General features: G+C 42.8%; 1 long non-coding RNA gene across 2 annotated transcripts; it reads left to right on the top strand.

Moving 5' to 3' along the window:
• The first annotated feature begins 11664 nt into the window (after positions 1-11664).
• Positions 11665-12842, top strand: LOC122003893. 2 transcript variants are annotated; one of them, XR_006118148.1, is made up of 3 exons: positions 11665-11814; positions 11922-12089; positions 12472-12842. It is a non-coding gene; the product is annotated as an uncharacterized LOC122003893 (long non-coding RNA). The 2 variants fall into 2 exon arrangements; XR_006118147.1 differs by having other exon boundaries at positions 11919-12089.
• Positions 12843-21337: the final 8495 nt, after the last annotated feature.

Genomic DNA, 21337 nt, shown 5'->3' with positions numbered 1-21337 from the left:
AAGGTTTCAGGAAAGTCCTAACTGCGGTTAGGCAAGGAAAAATCCTAAGGGGGGGGTAACCTTAGGTCCTAGGGGGTGGTAACCCTAGGTGAAGGAAAATCCTAAGGGGGGGTAACCTTAGGTCCTAGGGGGTGGTAACCCTAGGTGAAGGAAAATCCTAAGGGGCGGCAACCTTAGGTCCTAGGGGATGGTAACCCTAGGTGGAGGAAAACCCTATGGGGCGGCAACCTTAGGTCCTAGGGGGTGGTTACCCTAGGTGGTGAAAAACCCTAGGGGGCGGTAACCCTAGGTCCTAGGGGGTGGTAACCCTAGGCGGAAAGTCCGGGTGTCGAGGACCAGGCAGGTAATCTCTCCCGAGGGAGTAGGTGAGGACGCTCCCCGAGAGGAACAGAGGCGCTCGCGACCTAGGTTTCCTGCTGGAAATCAAGTCGATTACGAATCTTGTCAAAACTTTTATTATTATCATTCATTATGTTTCTGTACTAACTTTGTTGGGTATGTGTTTGGGACTAACACATTTTGCAGAACAAAGGAGCAAGTTACAACCCGGATGAATAGTGTCCGAGGCTCCATGGAGCTTGAGGCGCCTCGGGTGAATCAGGAAAAGCTAGCGCAGAAGGTTGGCGCCTTAGATGAAGTTCAAGGCGCCTTGGTCAAGGTTGAAGGCGCCTTGTAGGTGAAGGCGCCTGAACTGGATGAAGTTCACCAAGTCCATGCTGATCTCACGGTGACTCGGCTGTTAAGGTGCTCAAGGGCTTCAAGGCGCCTTGAACACCTTTATAAGGGTCTCGAGCAGAAACACCGTAACAACGAATTCCAAGTCTTCTCTCAACGTGTCGCTCCGAAGACGCCTAAGTGTTGCAACAAGTCTCACGACCAAGCTTCAAAATTCTACTGTTGTCGTCGGTATAACTAGTTTTTCCAGTTACTTGTACTTCATCTTGTAATCATTTTATCGAGCTTATAGTTGTTGCCCACCGGAAGCGATCAAGGATCGCGGGCCTTCGAGTAGGAGTCGATCAAGGCTCCGAACGAAGTAAAAATCCTCCTGTCTCTGTTTGTTTGTTTTGTTTTATTCCGCTGCTTAATTACTCCGATAATTCTTACATTTCTGATAATCGAAAAACGATTTAGCCACGAGTGCTATTCACCCCCCCTCTAGCACGTCTCGATCCAACAAAGTTAGCTTTTAAATTTTATGTTTTTTGTTGTTTGTTTGACTAACTTAGCCCACCTTAACTAACTTAAACAACCTAGCCCTCCTTCTTTGGCATTTATCAAAAAAAGACCCAAATGATATCTAATTTTTCTTTAAAAAGACCCCCCTTTGCCTGATTGGTGGTTGCACCAAATCAGAGTGGTACCTGCTCTGATACCACTTGTTAGATCGTAGCATTCGATAGAGGGGGTGAATATTGAATAAAAAATTTCAAGTGAGTACGCAGCAGAAAGAATAAATGAAAAAGATGACACAAGTAATTTTTTACTTGGTTCGGAGCTTGTGTCGACTTCTACTCTAAGGCTCGCACATAAGGGTGCTCTCGATGGGCAATCACTAATAATTTGAAATATTGATTACAAAAGGAGTACAGGAATTATTAGAGAATGAAAGAACTGATAAATAAAAAATTCAAACTAACTAGCAATTTGTCGAAGAGCTTTTGCAGCGTCGTAGGAGCACAGAAGAGAAAATCGTGAGTTATTTTTTTTTTTGGAGCTTCAGCCTTGACCCTCCTTATATAGGAGGTTCGGGGCGCCTGGAACCTCCAGGGCGCCCTTAATATGACGTAGCCGAGCCAACCAAGGTGCTTCGTGTGGCAAGGTGACGTTGTGGATAAAAGTTCACCTCCGGGCGCTCGGACCCTCATTTTCCAACAGATTCCTTCCTGCAAGAAAACGTTAGTCTGGAGGCAAATATAAGATATATCCTGCAATACAGAGGATTATGACAGTTTAAAATTAAGCAGAATATTACTTAGATTCCGTCTCTCCGAGACCGGAATCTAGTCAAGATCTCGACTTAGAGATCCGAAATGGTTCTAAGTCGGATCAGCGCCTAAGTTCCCTTCCCGGGAACGTGTCCTCACAGTCACTCCCCTCTATTGACTTACCTTGTAACGACCCACCTTCCTTACTACTCTCTAAGGTGACCGTTACTTAACTATTAACTCTACTCACTAGTGTTACTTATGCTAATATTAGCAACACTTAAATTTGTCACGTCCCAGAGAAGTTCCTACCGAAAAATTTCGACAGAGTCTCCCCTCTACCGGTGACAATAATCATCAATACATGCAAAATAAACCATCAAGCACATGCGACTGGTATATATACTTCACAATCACGCAGTAATAAGACACAACAACTTAAAAGAAAAACTATTCTAGCAATAATAAATGAATAAATCTCCAACAGTGGGAAACAACCAAACTAACAATGCGGAATAGACTCAATTAGCAACATAAGAAAAAGGAAACAACTCTTTAACAATCTCAACTTCTCTAATAACATTAAAGAAGGACTCTAAACAACTTCTTAGCCAAGTCCCGAGGCTTCCATAGTTCAACATCACACACCATCCCCACCATTTTGTCACCTTCTTCCTTATACTTTAGCTTTTCCTTTATCTGCAGTAGGAGGAATGTAAACTATAAGCCAATGCTTAGTAAGCGCTATCTAACTCACAAAACTTGAAAGAGCATATAATATGAAGAATGCTAAAACTGAAATGCTAAAGAGAAAAACTACTCATGCTCAACTAATAGCAAAACTTTGAAAATAATCTGCCTACTCATGATACACAAGAATAAAACTGTATGCTGAAAGGTAAAGCTAATCATGCTCAATAAACTAATCAGGATGAAATGCTATGCATGTAAAGCTACTCATGCTCCTCTAATAGCAAAGGAATCAAACATACTGAAATGCCAAACATGTAAAGCTATTCATGCTCTTCTAATAGCAAATAACAGTAAGCTAATCTAAATAATATGCTAGCACAAAAGAAAGCTAAACATCCTGATTTTAAAACAAAGTGAAACTTATTTCATTTGTTCTAAACTTATTCTTTTGTCTCACTTGTTTAAAACTTATTCTTTTATACTTTTATACTTATGTGAAACTTATTTTACTTGTTCAAAAACTTATACTTATAATACTTCAAAATAGTAATCAACTTCTCTTGGGCCCAGGCGTAGTACCAAAGCGTGCTCCCTAATAGAGACTGGGTTAGCGAGCCACCAGTTCTACGAGGGTAAAGACCTCAGTCTTACTAGGGCCAAGACCTCGAAATTGGTCACCTGGATTTGTTTAACGACAACCTCGGAAGTCGGGTACTAGCCTCTTCAAAGTAAAATATCTTAATTACTTTTTATTCAAATGTCTTGACATTTTAACAAGCATCTTGTGTGTCAAAATCCCTAAAGTCTTGACTTTGGGATCTACTTAAGGCCGTGGCCTTTTTTCTTTCTTTTCTTTATCTTTCTTATACTTGTTATCTTAATATTCTTATATAAAATGCCTTGGCATTTCTTTGAGCACTTGGTGTGGTACTGATCCCAATTCTTAAACTTAGGGATCCTATTAAGACCTTGGTCTCTCTTTCTTATAACTACTTATAAACCTCTAAGGATTTAATAGAACTCTTATTATTTTCCACTTACATGCATGTGAGATCTCAGAAAATTTAATTAATAGGGTTATTTGGAAAATAGCCTTATAGAATTTTTTCGGAATTTTTAGAAATTTTCTGGGAATTTTTTCGGATCTCGAACAGAGGATTTTGAGGGGACGAATCGGCGAGTGCAGATCAAACCTGTTTTGGATACCCGTTTAAGTGAGGAAAAGTTTTTAATTATTAGTTCTTTTCCTTTATTATTTTCCCAACCCAAATACCGAACCCCGAGCTTTCTCCTCACATCCCCGATCTCCCCTCTCTTCTTCTCCGTTCTCTCCCTCTCTTGCGGACGAAGCAAGCCGAGAGCTCCGGTGATCTCCTTCTGCCGGCATCGACCAGTACGCTCAGATCCAGCCAAAGTCCCTTCTCCTACCCGATCCTTTCTTCTTCTTTCCGATCGCCTTCGATCGTCGCCGAAGCTTCACCATCCCGACTTTGCCGTCGACCTAGGGGAGCAGACGCCGGTACAGATCCGATCGTGGATGACCTTCTCCAGTCTTAGGTGAGAGCATCGATCTCTTTCTCCTCCCGGTGTTGCCGGCGACGCCACCGATTCCGATCACCTGCGAGCTCATCACAGCCCTAGGTCACCGACGCACCTTCTCTTCTTCTTCTTGGCGACTGAATTAGGTCACGGATTGGAGGGGATCAGTGAGTTTTGCTTGGGTTTTCGGGTGGAGACCAGAGGAGTTGTGCTGGATCAGTAATCTTTCAGCTTGATTCCAATCTTGATCCGATCGGTGAGGTAAGATTAGGTAATCACTGCTTAATTTCTGTTGTGATCCATTTGATTCCTGTGAGGATCTATTTGTGGATTTCAATTTGTGTGCTGTGGTTTCTTTGATCCAGCAGCTCACCTGGGTTTCGGCAGAACCTCCCTCCAGCAGCATTTTGTTTCAATAGCAACTTGATTAGAGCAATGAGGTTCTGTTGCTGTGCTGTTGACAAAGGTTTTGGATCAGTGAGGTGATTTCCAGCAGCATTCCTTGATCCAGCAATCAACAGGGGCTGTGAATCGAGGTATGTGTAGGGATTTTGATACATGTGGATTATGGTTGTATTACTTGATCGTGTGTAGAATTGAATTAGGTTTATGTGTAGATTTATGTATGATTTGGATTACATGATTACTAGATGGTTAGTGATTATGTTTAGATTTATTTGTTTATATTGATCTAATGGAATGATTAGGGTTAAGGTAATTAACCCTAGTCAACCGTTGGATTTCTAATCTAATTGGTGATTAGGGATTAGGTAACTAATCCTAATTAACCATTAGATTTAATTATGTAGATTGAGGTTGTGTGATTAGGGTTTTGCCCTAATTTAGTTTTAGGGATTTTATTTAGCTATTCATTTGGATTTAGCTAAATAAAATATATATATTGTTTGTTTGACACAGGACTCTGATTCGAGGCAGACGTCTCAACGTTGGATTTGGCGTGATACTTCCTGCTATTTGAGGCGGGTACCCTTTGACTTATCTTGTTGATATTGTCTTGTGATATGTGCAGTTTATATATGTTTACTAGTAATTGGTAGATCTTTCTCTTCTCTGGTTATAGTTTATTCTATACCTGTAGGCGATTATTAGCGATTGGTAGTTAGCATATTCCCTGGTTTAGTTATTTGATACTTGATACATGTGGCTACGATTAGCATCTATACCTTAGTCTAGCATGCTTTTCTTTCTTGCTATGCTTATCTGTGTTCATAGAGATGCATATCTATAGCGCTCTACTCTACTGGATTAGTTGCTTTACATGTGTGATACATGCTCTTGGATTCATGATACTTACATCGTTGTTATATGTGATGTCTTTGGATTTATGCTGTTTATTATCCTTGTTATATATGTGTTTATCTGTTTGGCATCTACACATATGGAGGAGGATATGTTCAGGTATGACATACTGTAGTTGCATGCACCATATCGCATGATTGCATGCTGGGCGATTGACGACTCCATTATTGTTGAGCTCGTCGGCCGGCTACATTGACCTGCACACCACGTGACCATTGCATGGGTAGTGGCACAGCACACAGGGTGTGTGCTTGGTGGTGCTCCACTGGAGGCTCCACTCATGGGTAGTGTGATAGGCGCTGGTAGCACACCGGGTCCCTCCCCGTCATTGTGTACTGGAGATGAGAGCATGACGCTCCCTCTTATAGTGAGGTTGGAGGATAGGTGTACTCTGCATCCCGTCCACTCGGTCACTCTTGGGGTAGTGACGCAGAGTGCACGTGTCACACCCTACCCACGCGGTCTCACCATGTGAGATTCTCGATCAAGGCGGGTGACCATGTCATTTGCATCATATGCACAGATTGCATTAATTATGATTGATGCATTTTGGTGATTGCATATGATTGACATGCATACAGGTTATATGCTTTTGCTCTGACTATCTTTATCTGTGTAAGTTTACAGTCAGTTGCACAAGCCTCGCAGGTGAGTACAATTTATTTCAGTTATGCATTTTCTTATTATTCTTGCTATAGACTGTACTTTATGCCTATTGATGGTTACTACAGTTTATTTCAGCTATGCATATCTGTTATTCTGTTAGGAGACTATACCGTAAGTTGTATGGCTAGAGAACTGTACTATTGATCCCATGGTTTAGGAGACTGTACCTTAGGCTATTACTGGTGGATATATATTGCTGTACATGTCTATTGGTTTACCTGCTGAGTTCTTTGAACTCACCCCGTTGTTACTATTTTTCAGGTTGAGGCCGTCAGGAGAGATTCCAGTCGCTAGCCCCATTATCGCGAGGATTTCTAGATATCGTTTTCTGTATTCGCTTTTATACGTATACTTGTGATGTGGGTTTGTATTGTGGACTTTATGACGCACATTGGGTTTACTACTTTTGTTTTCCGCTGCGAATATTTCATTACTTCGTGGATTTCGTTTCTTCGTTGTAGTGGAGTAGGATGTGTACGTATATCTTCGTTGATTTCTATATCAACTTTTCTTTATATATAACTGCGTGGATTGTTCATATTATATCTGTGTAGAAATGTTGAATATAACTGCGTGGATTGTTTACTATTTGTATGTATTGTTCCGGCCAAGTGTGGCCGAGGTATAGATATATGTATACTGAGATTCATATTGTCCGCCGTACAGGGGAGATGCTGCCGAAATTTCATCGGACAGGGACTACCTGGGGTGTGACAATTTATTTGGTATCAGAGCAGTTCTGATACTGGTTCTTACGAGTTTTGCGTGCTTATCTGGATATGTTCGGAATTGCGGATTTCTGTCGATATTTTTGATTCGGAATTCCGAGGTATTTTGATGAGGTTTTATTGGTTCTATTTGGGGCTAAGCAGCGACAGGACCTCTCCAGACGATAAATAGGTAAATGAGGTAATTTTATAGTTTTTATACCTGTAGTGATATCTGGGTATCATTTTGTTACAGATATGACACATATATGTGTTCCGGTACTTAGACGTGGTCGCACACGTAAGAGGCCGATAGATTCTCCGGAGACAGAGTCTCCAGAGAGGTCTGCTAGGGTCGAGCCTGTCCGTCAGGGACAGACTCGTCAGGATTTTATAGTCACGTCGGATTATATGACCCCGACGGTTCCTACTTCAGAGGTACATACCTCGACTATACCATGAGTGGTATCACCTTCAGTATACCCAGCACCCCCTCTAGTCGTGCCTATTACTACGTACTTGAGGTACGAGACGAGGCAGAGATCTGGTGGGACACACAACGCTCGATTATAGGCGAGCATCATATTACCTGGACGAGATTTAGGGAGGCGTTCGAGAGTCAGTATTTTCCCCAAGCGTATCAGATGATACGTCGGCAGGATTTTCTGAGTCTTCGACAGAATAACCGCTCAGTGATGGAGTGTAATGCCGAATTTAATTGGTTGGCTAGATTCTGTCCTGAGTTGGTTGCCGAGGGCAGATCTCGTATGCTCTAGTTTGTCCAGGGACTGGACGGGCATCTTCAGGTGAAGATTGCCGGTCTTGGTAGTACATCATACACAGAGACACTGGATAGAGCTCTTATGATTGAGTCTGCTCATCAGAGAGTGAATGCAGATAAGAAGAGGAAGCAGACTGATCAGACTTCCGGACAGACCGAGCAGCCACAGACTACTGGACAGCAGCAAAGCAGTCGCCCTCAAACGGGTCAGAGTACTTCTGGGTCATCGGGACAACCTTGGAAGTCAGGACGATCTCCATCTGGACGTTCCCAGTCTTCTCAGCAGAACCGGAAACTATCCACCGGCGACCCTGACTACACTTGATGCGAATCCCAAGATCACATCACTTCCGCATGTACCTTGGGACAGTCAGTTTGCTATTATTGCAAACTGCTTGGGCACTTGAGCTGAAACTGTCCGCTGAAGGCTCAGGATGTAGCTTACGGGATTTCTGTTCCGGGAGGACAGTTTGGTCAGTCCGGGACTCAGCGAGGCGGGCCAAAAGGTCAATCTTCGCATCGTCTGCAGAGGACAGCTTCTCCTGCAGCAGCTGCATATGGCAAGCACGGGCAGGAGCGTTCCGGTGTCCTTGTGGAGAACCCCACGGTATTCCGCCTTAGTGTTCTCCTGTACTATTCGTCAAGAAGAAGGATGGTACTCTGAGGTTGTGCATCGATTATAGGCAGTTGAATGCAGTGACTATCAGAAATAAGTACCCCTTGCCACGGATTGAGGATTTATTTGATCAGCTTAGAGATACATCAGTGTATTCTAAGATTGATCTGCGGTCTGGATATCATCAGCTGAGAGTCAGAGATTCTGATATTCAGAAGACAGCATTCCGCACCAGATACGGACATTACGAGTTTTTGGTAATGCCATTTGGGCTTACCAATGCTCCTGCAGTATATATGGATCTGATGAACCGTATCTTTCTGGCGTATCTAGATCAGTTTGTGATTGTGTTTATCAATGACATATTGATCTATTCACGTTCCGAGGAGGAACATGCGCAGCACCTTCGCATAGTCTTGGAGACTCTTCAACGACATCATCTGTATGCGAAGTTCAGCAAATGTGCATTTTGGTTGGCCTCAGTTGGTTTTCTGGGACACATGGTGTCAAGCCGAGATATTTCAGTAGATCCTCAGAAGATCGAGGCCATCACCAGCTGGGAGCAGCCGAAGTCAGTCCAGGAGATTCGCAGTTTCTTGGGCTTGGCTGGATATTACCGACGATTCGTTGAGGGTTTCTCCAGCATTGATATGCCGTTGACACGTCTGACTAGGAAAGGCGTAAAATTTCACGTGGTCAGAGGCTTGTGAGACCAGCTTCCAGGAGCTGAAGCGGAGATTAGTATCAGCACCAGTCTTGGTTTTACCTTCTGGTGATGACGGATTTGTACTGTACACAGACGCATCTCTTCAGGGCTTGGGCGCTGTTTTGATGCAGCACGGTAGGGTAGTCTCCTATGCTTCTCGTCAGTTTAAGGAGCATGAGAAGAACTACCCAGTACATGATTTAGAGCTAGCCGCTATTATCTTTGCTTTGAAGATTTGGCGACATCATCTTTATGGTATTACTTTTGAGATTCTTACTGATCATAAGAGTCTCAAATATATTTTCACACAGAAGGAACTCAATCTCCGACAGAGGAGATGGATGGAGTTCCTAAAGGACTATGATTGTACTATTAGCTACCATCCGGGTAAAGCTAATGTGGTTGCTGATGCATTTAGCAGGAAGTCCAGAGGGACTTTAGCTTGTCACCGAGTTTTAGTCACGGACTTGATTCAGAGATTCTCCGAGTTGGGCCTCGAGGAGCAGGGACGGACAGAGCAGGATATTCTTGTTACCATGGTTGCTCAGTCGTCGATCAGGATGAGGATTCGAGAGGCCCAAGCCGGAGATCAGCATTTACAGTTCATTAGCAGCCAGATAGCTTCCGGACAGCAGACCGAGTTTACACGAGATGACGAGGGTATTGTTTATTTCCGAGGCAGATTATGTGTACTTCAGTCTCACCCGGTCATGGAGGAGTTACTTCAGGAGGCTCATCGTTCTAGATTTGCTATCCACCCAGGTGAGACCCGTATGTATCGTGATGTGAGGCGTTCCTATTGGTGGAACGGTATGAAGAAAGACATCGCAGATTTTGTAGCTAGATGTCTTGTCTGTCAGCAGGTGAAGGCCGAGCACCAGAGACCTGCTGGTTTACTTCAGAGGATCCCTATTCCAGAGTGGAAGTGGGAGCATATTACTATGGATTTTGTGGTAGGATTGCCTAGGACTCGACGAGGCCATGATGCGATTTGGGTAATCGTTGACCGATTAACCAAATCCGCACACTTTTTAGCGATCCGGAAGACAGATTCTCTAGATCGATTAGCTGAGTTATATTGTTGAGAGATTATCAGATTGCATGGAGTTCCGTTGAGCATTATATCTAATAGAGACCCACGGTTCACGTCCCGATTCTGGCAGAGTCTGCAGCAAGCCTTGGGCACACAGCTCCGTTTCAGTACGGCATTCCATCCGCAGACAGATGGACAGTCAGAGCGGACCATTCAGACTTTGGAGAACTTGCTGAGGTCTTGCGTTATGGATTTCGGAGGCAGTTGGGAGGACCACCTGCCATTAGTGGAGTTCGCCTACAACAACAGCTATCATTCGACTATCCAGATGGCACCGTTTGAGGCGTTGTATGATAGGCCTTGTCAGACACCCACCCTCTGGGAAGAGGTTGGGGAGGCCCAGTTGATAGGACCTCAGAGAGCTCAGCAGGATGCAGAGTTAGTTCGTACTATCAGACGGAGGATGTCAGAGGCTCACGAACGTCAGAAGAGTTATGCTGATCAAAGACGGAGACCCCTGGAGTTCTCCATTGGTGATCATGTATTTCTTAGAGTTTCACCCACGAAAGGGGTGAAGAGATTTGGTCTCCGAGGTAAGCTAGCTCCCCGATATATTGGGTCATTCCAGATCTTGGAGAGGATTGGAGCAGTAGCTTACCGTCTGGCGCTACCACCATCTCTAGCCGACATTCATGATGTATTCCATGTATCTATGCTGAGGAGATACGTATCCGATCGGGCACAGGTTCTGTCAGATATATCTGTTCCTATTCAGCCTGATGTTACTTACGAGGAGGTTCCGGTGCGGATTCTGGACCATAGAGAGCGTCAGCTGCGGAACAAGACTATCCGACTGGTTAAAGTCGGATGGAAGCATCATTCTGACAAGGAGGCTACTTGGGAGTTGGAGGATACGATCCGACCTCGATACCCTCATCTTTTTACTTGAGGTATGTGGGTTAGAGTTTCTTTCAGCATTTATACTGTTTGGTTATATTCTAGTGTTTGCTGTTGGTTATAGCGAAATTTGGGGACCAAATATTTATTAGTAGGGGAGGATGTGAGATCTCAGAAAATTTAATTAATAGGGTTATTTGGAAAATAGCCTTATAGAATTTTTTCGGAATTTTTAGAAATTTTCTGGGAATTTTTTCGGATCTCGAACGGAAGGTTTTGAGGGGACGAATCGGCGAGTGCGGATCAAGCCTGTTTTGGATACCCGTTTAAGTGAGGAAAAGTTTTTAATTATTAGTTCTTTTCCTTTATTATTTCTCCCAACCCAAATACCGAACCCGTGCTCTTTTCTCCTCCAAATCGGCGATCCACTCCTCTTCCCCGACCTTTCTCCCCGACCCTTCCTCTGTCTCTCTTGCGGACGAAGCAAGCCGAGAGCTCCGGTGATCTCCTTCTGCCGGCATCGACCAGTACGCTCAGATCCAGCCAAAGTCCCTTCTCCTACCCGATCCTTTCTTCTTCTTTCCGATCGCCTTCGATCGTCGCCGAAGCTTCACCATCCCGACTTTGCCGTCGACCTAGGGGAGCAGACGCCGGTACAGATCCGATCGTGGATGACCTTCTCCAGTCTTAGGTGAGAGCATCGATCTCTTTCTCCTCCCGGTGTTGCCGGCGACGCCACCGATTCCGATCACCTGCGAGCTCATCACAGCCCTAGGTCACCGACGCACCTTCTCTTCTTGGCGACTGAATTAGGTCACGGATTGGAGGGGATCAGTGAGTTGTGCTTGGGTTTTCGGGTGGAGACCAGAGGAGTTGTGCTGGATCAGTAATCTTTCAGCTTGATTCCAATCTTGATCCGATCGGTGAGGTAAGATTAGGTAATCACTGCTTAATATCTGTTGTGATCAATTTGATTCCTGTGAGGATCTGTTTGTGGATTTCAATTTGTGTGCTGTGGTTTCTTTGATCCAGCAGCTCACCTGGGTTTCGGCAGAACCTCCCTCCAGCAGCATCTTGTTTCAACAGCAACTTGATTAGAGCAATGAGGTTCTGTTGCTGTGCTGTTGACAAAGGTTTTGGATCAGTGAGGTGATTTCCAGCAGCATTCCTTGATCCAGCAATCAACAGGGGCTGTGAATCGAGGTATGTGTAGGGAGTTTGATACATGTGGATTATGGTTGTATTACTTGATCGTGTGTAGAATTGAATTAGGTTTATGTGTAGATTTAGGTATGATTTGGATTACATGATTACTAGATGGTTAGTGATTATGTTTAGATTTATTTGTTTATATTGATCTAATGGAATGATTAGGGTTAAGGTAATTAACCCTAGTCAACCGTTGGATTTCTAATCTAATTGGTGATTAGGGATTAGGTAACTAATCCTAATTAACCATTAGATTTAATTATGTAGATTGAGGTTGTGTGATTAGGGTTTTGCCCTAATTTAGTTTTAGGGATTTTATTTAGCTATTCATTTGGATTTAGCTAAATAAAATATATATATTGTTTGTTTGACACAGGACTCTGATTCGAGACAGACGTCTCGACGTTGGATTTGGCGTGATACTTCCTGCTATTTGAGGCGGGTACCCTTTGACTTATCTTGTTGATATTGTCTTGTGATATGTGCAGTTTATATATGTTTACTAGTAATTGGTAGATCTTTCTCTTCTCTGGTTATAGTTTATTCTATACCTGTAGGCGATTATTAGCGATTGGTAGTTAGCATATTCCCTGGTTTAGTTATTTGATACTTGATACATGTGGCTACGATTAGCATCTATACCTTAGTCTAGCATGCTTTTCTTTCTTGCTATGCTTATCTGTGTTCATAGAGATGCATATCTATAGCGCTCTACTCTACTGGATTAGTTGCTTTACATGTGTGATACATGCTCTTGGATTCATGATACTTACATCGTTGTTATATGTGATGTCTTTGGATTTATGCTGTTTATTATCCTTGTTATATATGTGTTTATCTGTTTGGCATCTACACATATGGAGGAGGATATGTTCGGTATGACATACTGTAGTTGCACGCACCATATCGCATGATTGCAGCTGGGCGATTGACGACTCCATTATTGTTGAGCCTGCCGGTAGGCCACATCGACCGCACACCACGTGACCATTGCATGGGTAGTGGCACAGACACGTGGTGTGTAGGTTGCTCGGTGGTGCTCACCGGAGGCTCCACTCATGGGTAGTGTGATAGGCGTGGTAGCACACCGGGGTCCCTCCCCGTCATGTATCGGGAGATGAGAGCATGACGCTCCCTCCTATAGTGAGGTTGGAGGATAGGTGTACTCGTGCATCCCGTCCACTCGGTCACTCTTCGTGGGTAGTGACGCAGAGTGCACGGTGTCACGCCCTACCCACGCGGTCTCACCATCATGTGTGAGATTCTCGACCGGCTGGGGTGACCATGTCATTCGCATCATACGCATGATTGCATTAATTATGATTGATGCATTTGGTGATCATATGATTGACATGCATACGAGTTATATGCTTTGCTCGACTATCTTTATCTGTATATGTTCAATGAAAGTATTGACTCCATGGTAATCGTTCATTTATGCATTTTCTTATTATTCTTGCTATAGACTGTACTTTATGCCTATTGCTGGTTACTACAGTTTATTTCAGCTATGCATATCTGTTATTCTGTTAGGAGACTATACCGTAAGTTGTATGGCTAGAGAACTGGACTCTTGATCCCATGGTTTAGAGACTCGCCTTAGGCTATTACCGTGGATATATATTCGTACATGTCTATTGTTTACCGCCGAGTTCTTTGAACTCACCCCATTGTTACTATTTTTCAGGTTGAGGTCATTCCAGTCGCTAGCCCCATTATCGCGAGGATTTCTAGATATCGTTTTCGTTTATACGTATACTTGTGATGTGGGTTTGTATTGTGGACTTTATGATGCACATTGGGTTTACTACTTTTGTTTTCCGCTGCGAATATTTCATTACTTCGTGGATTTCGTTTCTTCCTTGTAGTGGAGTAGGATGTGTACGTATATCTTCGTTGATTTCTATATCACCTTTTCTTTATATATAACTGCGTGGATTGTTCATATTATATCTGTGTAGAAATGTTGAATATAACTGCGTAGATTGTTTACTATTTGTATGTATTGTTCCGGCCGAGTGTGGCCGAGGTATAGATATATGTATACTGAGATTCATATTGTCCGCCGTACAGGGGAGATACTGTCGAAATTTCTTCGGACAGGGACTACCTGGGGCGTGACAATGCAGATCCTAGAGTTTTTATAGAGCAACATGATTCTTTAAGCATATATCAACAGAATAAATCAAAGGAAAGCAAACCTAACTTCTTTAAGCATGCTACAATAGATATAAATCAAAGGAAAACTGAATCTGACTTCTTTAAGTATGCTACAACAGAATTAAATAAAGGAAACCACATCTGAATTCCTTAAGTGTGCTATGTCAGAATTAAAACAAAGGGAAGCAAAAATCTAAATTCTTTAAGCATGCTTCAAAATAAGAAACAAAGAATCTACACTGCTAAAGGAGATAAACTGCAATGCTACAAAATGCAAAAATCTGCACTACTACAAAAGGTAAAAATTTGAAATGCTAAACTGCAATGCTAACAATTAATGTACATACTATACTTATTCCTTAAAGCCATTCACACCAACTAAACCAGTACTGAGCATGGACGAAAGGGGTATAACAGCAATCTAATCCACATTGCACTGAATCTACAAAGCCAGTACTGAACACAATCTTTTCATTGCTAATCTACACAACTTAAAAGAAAACTAAAGCTGCAGTTAGGGAATAAGTGATAAAAAGGGCTAACAACATACCAATGAATTGATGACAAATCAAAACTGCACTGTAATAACTGTTCCTCCTGCTATGTGCCACGGCAACAAAAGAAAACACAAGATTGCTAGCTTCCCTTCAACCCGAACATGCTCATCAAGTCACAACCAACAAATCTAATGAAAATTGCTACTGTAACCTCAAAACCATACTTGTTCTACATGCTATGGGCCACGGCAACAAAAGAAAACCCAAAACCCGATCATTCTGCATACCCAATGTCACGGCAAGGAAAAACTAAGCTCAATCATAACTATTCTACAGTAATCCTCTAAACCATAAACCTACATGCTTAATCTAGTTACTTTCTTCCCTTAAGATCCACGGCAGAATTGTCAAAACCAAAAATCTTACAACATGCTTCGAATTCAAGGGAAACAAGGAAACATCCAAACAAAATCCGAAAACCACTCCTATCGCAGGTGAGAAGCTACTTACAGCATGTTCTTGGATTCAAACCGAGAAGAAAGGAAGGTTCTAGGGTTCGGAGACTTGCAACTCTCGGCCTCTTCTTGTGCCCGCGCATTCACCTTGCCGAGAGGAGCTCGGATCTGTGAAGAACCCGCGGAGAAGGGTGCTCGCCAATCGCCGGAGTCGCCTAGGTTCTTGCTGCGTTTCCACCCGAGACCAGAAGCGCCAACGCACGCGTGAGGAGGAAGAAAAGGAATTAGGGTTCAGGAAAGAAATTAAACCCTTTTTAAACTCTTCGGTATCTTCGGTTCTAATCATAACATATATATATTTTGCTCCATATTTGTTCATAAAACGCTTGCAGAACAGTTGGTTAGCTGCGTTTTGATTAAAGTTGGGTTCGGCCGGAGGTCTCGGGTTTGAATCTCGGCCAGTCATTATAGCAGACAGAGAACTCTTTTGTGATCTGATAGTGCTAGAAATGACTGACTACGATGTCATCCTTGGAATGGACTTCCTGATCAGATACGGTGCTTCCATAGAGTGCCGTAAACAGAAAGTCGTATTCCAACCTGAAGCAGAAGCACAATTCGAGTACATCGGAGAACCCAAGAGAAAAAGGCCAAGAAGTTTCTCTCAGCTCTGGAAGTACAGAAATTATTGGATTCAGTCTTTCTCAAAGTTGCTCCTATGAAGGGAGTGATGAGATTTGACAAAAAGGGCAAGTTAAGTCCCCGATACGTAGGACTCTACCTGATCATAGAGAGATTGGGAATGTAGCTTACAAGCTAGACTTACCTCAAGATATGTCAGCAATACACAATGTATTCCATGTCTCCATGCTAAAGAAGTGTATTCACGACCTTAGCCAATTGATTCAGCCTCAGACAGTGTAGATCCAAGAGGATCTTAGCTATGAGAGCAGACATAGATAGTGGACAGAGCAGACAAGAGACTAGGAAACAGAGAAGTGTCATTAGTGAAAGTCATTTAGAATAAGAAGCACGAGGAAGTTACTCGGGAGCGTGGAGACAACATGAGACAGAAATGTCCAGAATTAGTCTAAGTTCGAGGACGAACTTTTTATAAGGTAGGGAGAATTGTAACACCCCAAATTTCATGATTTGGAGTCCTAAAAGACCTTATTAAAATCTAGAAATTCTTTAGAAAAATTCTAGAGATTTTTAGAAATTTTTAGAGTATTTTTACGTAATTTTTGGAGTTCGTTTGGTATTTTTACTGAACGAAAGAAGTTGACAAAAAAATTTGTCAAAACCGAAGCTCGAACCCACGACCTCGGGTCGGACTGACCCAACCGGACACGGCTCAACCAGCTGAGCTATATGGGCTTTGTTAACTAAGTATGGGGAGAAATAAATTTAAAGCATAGTTGGAATCGGATTAACCCTAGTTATAAAGAGAGGATTTAGGTTTCCCGAAACCTAATTTCTTTCTCACCTCTTCTTCTCACGCGTGCGCGGCGCCGATTCCTTCCTCGGGCGAAAACCGCAGGCACACCTAGGCGATTCCGGCGGCCGGCCAAAGCTTCCCGAGGGGCTCTCTTCAACTCCTTAAGGTCGCCTTGTCAGGGGAAGCACGCGAGCACAAGAAGAAGCCGATTATTTCAAGCCTCCGAGCCCTAGATCTTCTTCCTCTCCTTCGGTTGTAAGTCCAAGAAAATCCCGGTGAGTTGCTTCTCACCTGCAGTAGGAGTTGTTCCGAGGCTTATTCCTTGTACCTCTTCTTGATCCCCAAGCTTGCATGAGTTTCCTTGTCTTCTCTGTTTTCGGGTAATATTGTACAGCTGGTTGGTTGTGCTTGCTGCCGTGGATCACATAAAGGAGATAGAAGGGGTTTAGTTTGGAATAGCTTAATAGTATTGTACAGAGATTTTAATCTAGTTTCCCTTTCATGTGTACAAGCTCTTAGTTGTCTCTTCCAAAAGTTGATTCGTGAACCATATGGTGAATGACAGTATAGCTTCCTTTCATGTTTGCATGTTTCGGCTTTAAACTTTCCTAATAGTTATGATTACGAATTTATGCTATAGGTGTTGGACTTTAATCTAGTTCTCTACCATGTGTGCTAGCTTCTGGACTGAATTCAAAGTTCTGTAGAAGCAAGCTTAAGAAGGTCTGATTGCTCCTTAGTGTCCTGTTGTAGCATACCTAAAGAGGATCGATTGTTAAGACAGTAGTTGTTTCCAGTTGTGTATTTATCTTTGTGTGATGACTGTGTTGGATCGAAAAGAATTTAGATATCTCCACAATGACATGATATATTCCACTTTGGGCCTAAGCCCTCATGGTTTTGCTCTTGGGCTCTACCCAAAAGGCCTCATGCCAATAGAGATATCTTTTCTCTTATAAACCCATGATCTTTCTCATGTGTTTCCAATATGGGACTATGTTTGCAACCTTGCAACCCCAACAATCCCCCCCTCAAACAAAGGACCATCCCCCCTTCAAACAAAGGACCATAGGCTTCCCACGTCCGATCCTCGACCCACCAGGTCTTCCTGCCCCTCGGTCCACCCGACCTACTAGAACTTCCTTGCCTAGTCGCAACTAGGACTTTCTGCCTGGTGTCTGGTCCTCTTGATCCGAACATAGGAGCCCCCACTTTCTTTGTTCGAGGTCAATATTGTACCCACATGGCTCAATCAGACCATAGCTCTTGTGCACAGTCGGCGGTTAAACCTTCTGGCAGTCCGGGCTCTGATACCAATTGTTAGGTGCAAAAGTAGCTAGAGGGGGGGGGGGTGAATAGCTTGTCGCATTCGCTCGGTGCGCTTCGTTGCTTGGCGTTGCTTGTTTCTTCTTGGATGTGCAGCGGAAAATACAGAAACAAACACAAAACGCTAACACTAGGATTTTACTTGGTATCCACCTCACAAGAGGTGACTAATCCAAGGATCCACACCAACGCACACACCCTCCACTATGAATAACACTCCTTTATGGTAACTACCAAAGGCGGAGAAGCCCTACAACACTCTCAATACAAGAAGAAGAAAGGGAAATACAAGTTAAGCAAAAGCTTACAAGATGTGCAGTAAAAACTCTAACCCTAACTTCTTCCTCTTGCAATAGATCCGCCTCTTGACTTGGAAAGCCTCCAAGAACCTTCAAGAACTGGCGATCACGTGCTTGTAGAGAGCTGTGGAGGAGCTGGAATGAATCTGAGAAGAGCTCGTAAAAAGATGTCGAAGACCACGCTCGCCTGCGGCTTTAAACCCGACGCAACGGTCGGATCCCGATCGATTCGAATGTTCCGAATCGTGGTCCTTTGTTTGAGGGGGGGATTGTTGGGGTTGCAAGGTTGCAAACATAGTCCCATATTGGAAACACATGAGAAAGATCATGGGTTTATAAGAGAAAAGATATCTCTATTGGCATGAGGCCTTTTGGGTAGAGCCCATGAGCAAAACCATGAGGGCTTAGGCCCAAAGTGGACAATATCATGTCATTGTGGAGATATCTAAATTCTTTTCGATCCAACAAGTGGTATCAGAGCGAGGCCGCTCTTCACCGGAATCATCGCCAGAAGGGTCAAGCATATCAAGAAAAGCTAGAGGGTGAAGAAGTTGGAGCAAATTCTTCAAGTTCAAGACTTTATCAAGCTCAACTTCAAGATGCAATTCCAAGATGGGCTTGGATTTGACACAAGGGTGGCTCCACCATACACTTCTACGAGTTTCGATTCTTGGAAATCAAGAATCGAAAATTTTCTTATGATGGAGATAGAGCAATGGTTTGCTCTAATGGAAGGCTTCAAGGCTCCAAGAAATTCAAAGGGCAAAGTTCTAAAGAAAAGCAAATGGAGCCCGGAGCAAGCCCAAAGGTGCGAGGCAAATGACAAAGTGACCAAGCTTTTGGTCAATTTATTGCCAAGCACCATCCTTTGCAAAATTGGAGAGTTTGAAGATGCAAAGGAGCTATGGAGCAAATTGGCCAAGCTTCATGAAGAGATCCCCTCCACTGTACAAGATCATGAAGAATCCAGAGAGGGTGACTCTTTGGAGCAAGACCAAGAGGAGGATTCCGAGGTTGAGAGATGCTCAACCTCCGAAGAAGAGGAAATCCAAGAAGCTTCATCCTCAAGGGAATGCAACGAAGGGAACAAGGAGGGAGCATACTCCTTGTTTCATATTCAAGATGATGAAGCCTCCACCTCTAGGATTGAGGGGGAGCAATCCTTGGTGACACCGGATCAAGAAGAAGGAGAAGCTTCTACATCCAGGTCAAGAGAAGAAGAGGAGGAAGAAGCTTCTACCTCCACAAGTCAAGAAAAATCAAATGGAGGAGAATCAAGGTCCGATCAAGAGGAAGCTTCTACCTCCGGATCCAAAGAAAAAGATGTCACCCCTACAAGCAAAGGTATAAATATTTCAATTAATAATAAAAATCATATTATATGCTTTGAATGTAGGGAACATGGGCACTACAAGAGCAAGTGCCCTAAATTAGCCAAGAAGAAGGGCCAAGTGGCACAAAAGGGCAAGGTGAAGCCCAAGGAGGTCATCCCCAACACAAAGAAGAGCAAGGAGCATATTATATGCTTCTCTTGCAATCAAAAGGGGTATTATCGTAGTCAATGCCCCAAGGGGAAGAAGAGGGTCAAGGCTCAAGGAGGCACTAGTCAAGGGGGAGCCTCCAAGGTAAAGAAGAAGGTAACATTTATTGAGCATACTCCTTTTCATTATGGTAAAAAGCATGATAGGTCTAACTTTTATCATTTTAATGCAATTTACCATAAGAATAGAAAGCATGAGGGCTTTAAGGAAAAGCATGTGGCCCTACATGCTAAGACTATCACTCCTAGGGTTAGGAATGTAGGTAAAAGTCTAGGCAATAACTCTAAGGATTTTAGATACAAGCCGAGAAACCAAAATGCTCATGGACTAAATGAAAAACCAAATCCTAAGGATTTAATGATAGAAAATCAAGTCTTGAGATCAAGACTTGATAAAATGGAAAAGACCCTAAAAAGGATGGAAAATATCCTAAAAGGGCAAAATGAGCAAAACCTAGGGCTAGGAAAGTCAAAGCCATCAAATAGCCATAGAGGTTTGGGATACAAACCAAAGGCTAAGAAGGATGTGCCTAGTTATCATAAGGTTCCATATAGTTATGGAACAAACCCTAGGTTTAGTGGTCAAGTCAAGAATACTAGGGAAGTCATCCCTAAGAGTATTTTTGCAACCAAAGTGACTAAGACTTCTAAGAAGTCTAAGAAAGTCACTAACAAGGTCACAAGGGAGGCTATCCCTAGGGTTGACCTAGAAAATGTGACAAAGGCTTCTAAGAAGCCCAACAAGGTCACTAGGAAGGTATCTAGGGAAGTTATCCCTAGTGAGTACCTAGAGCATCCAAGGAGCACCAATAGGTGTTGGGTTCCTAGGAGCATCTTCTCTACCCCATAAATGGGTTAGAGAGTGTCAACTCCAATTAGAAGGGTAGTTAACCCAACTTTGAGGAAATTGACACTCAAGGAGCATTTTCAAGGTTTTTGTTAACCTTTGAAAATGAAATGGAACTATTATTTACTCCTTGAAAGAGTAAAATGTGCCTAGTGGTGAAAATTTGATTTTAATCTTAAAAGGCACATATTGGGAAATTCATAAGAGCTACCAAGTTGGGATTTTGGTATGTTCTTAGGAAATTTAAGGCAATCCGGGCCTTAACTTTAAAGTGCTACTCTTGTGGAAAAATGAAATATGCCAACATTTGAGGAATATGCTTAATTTCAATTGGCATAAATTAATCAAGGGAATTAGAAATGCCAATTTAGGTTTTGGCGTTTTCTTGACGCACTTAAGGGCAATCTAGGTTTAAGTTGTAAGTTTAGCTAAGGTTTTAAGGATACTTAGATAGTTAATCTAGGTATATTTTATTTATGCTAAATCTTGCCATGATTGTTTGCCCATCATATGCCATGACATCATGTCTACTTTTGCATTCATGACTTATTATGAAAAATACAAAAATACCATGTCATGACATTCATACATCATGTAGTTATAGGATATTTTCTTTTGAAAATTATTTCCTTTTGATGTATGCCATAACATTATCATGCATTAGTTTAATTCCTTGTAAT

This window comes from Zingiber officinale, chromosome 7B (genome assembly GCF_018446385.1).
Source record: "Zingiber officinale cultivar Zhangliang chromosome 7B, Zo_v1.1, whole genome shotgun sequence".
Classification (NCBI taxonomy): Eukaryota; Viridiplantae; Streptophyta; class Magnoliopsida; order Zingiberales; family Zingiberaceae; genus Zingiber; species Zingiber officinale.
Note: the sequence above shows the minus strand (reverse complement) of the source record. Positions and strands in the feature narration are given on the sequence as shown.